Here is a 1199-nt window from a genome sequence, read left to right on the forward strand (position 1 = left end):
ACACAGGATTACTATCCCCAGATTGCAGTTCAAGGAATAGGAGTCACAGGTGCTCAAAGGTGAATATTGGACTCTGGAATATCCAGTGATTTTTTGTTTTTGATTTTTGCTTTTGTTTTCTTGCTTTTGATTATAAAATGAGACAGTTGGAGGTTCTGTTTGAAAATATGTTGGAAGTATGCAAAATACACAATGTACAATACATGCACATGCATGGTATTTGCCCATGATTTCGCAGTTGAACATGAACATCTGTAGTCCATTTGTGAATACACAGTCCTCCATGTCCTATACTTGGTGGTGGCCCCTAATGCTTGAAGCATTCATCACTGTACTCAGACATCTCTGGGCAGTTGGTGGTATATCTTAAAGGCTGAGTGTCAGATTGAGGATACAGCACTGAGGTTATTCTGGGAAAGGCAGCAGGTGATGTAGCCGCAAGGGACCTGGATGTGAATTTTAAACCATAAGGAACCTCACTCACAAAAGATTTATGAGGTATGATGTAGGCAATAAAAAATGGAATAAGTGTTTATGTGAAGCATGTCATCGGCGTGGGGGTATAGCTCAGTGGTAGAGCATTTGACTGCAGATCAAGAGGTCCCTGGTTCAAATCCAGGTGCCCCCTGTAGTGTACTTTTTCTCCTGAAAGAAGCTTCATCCAGGACAAAGGCAAGGCAAGCAAGGTGATTAGTGCTCAAAATTTAAAGAGATGTTTCTTTTGAGGTTCACTCAAGCACTTTTGCTCATTAATTACCTCACAGTATAGCTACAGGACTCACATACGCTCAGCCTTCATCTAACACACACATATATACACATACAAATGCACACACAGCAGGCACCTTTGCTTCTCCTTTCCTGTATGCTTAATTTTATTAATCAGACCCTTTCTATCTCCTTTTCTTCAAGCTTTTTTAAAAAAATTAGCTTTTACAGAATAGTTTATTAATTCTGTAAATTTTAGATTCATAGAGAGTTATAAAGATAGTAGAGAGGTCCCATATACCTTCCCTCCCCACCTTCTCCTAATGTGAATTACTATTTTACACAACCACGGTATATTTATCAAAACCATGAAATAAACATTGATGCAACACTACCAACCAAACCATACAGTATTCAGATTTCACCAATTTTCCCCATTGATATCCATTTTTTTCTGTCCCAAGATCAAAACCTGCATTACATTAGTTTTC

At 38.5% G+C, this 1199-nt stretch overlaps 1 non-coding gene across 1 annotated transcript; it reads left to right on the plus strand.

The window, feature by feature from the left end:
• Positions 1-556: 556 nt before the first annotated feature.
• On the plus strand, positions 557-628 carry TRNAC-GCA (transfer RNA cysteine (anticodon GCA)). Its single transcript has one exon. It is a non-coding gene; the product is annotated as a tRNA-Cys (tRNA).
• The last annotated feature ends 571 nt before the right edge of the window (positions 629-1199 follow it).

The sequence above is a fragment of the Oryctolagus cuniculus genome, chromosome 4 (genome assembly GCF_964237555.1).
Source record: "Oryctolagus cuniculus chromosome 4, mOryCun1.1, whole genome shotgun sequence".
NCBI lineage: Eukaryota > Metazoa > Chordata > Mammalia > Lagomorpha > Leporidae > Oryctolagus > Oryctolagus cuniculus.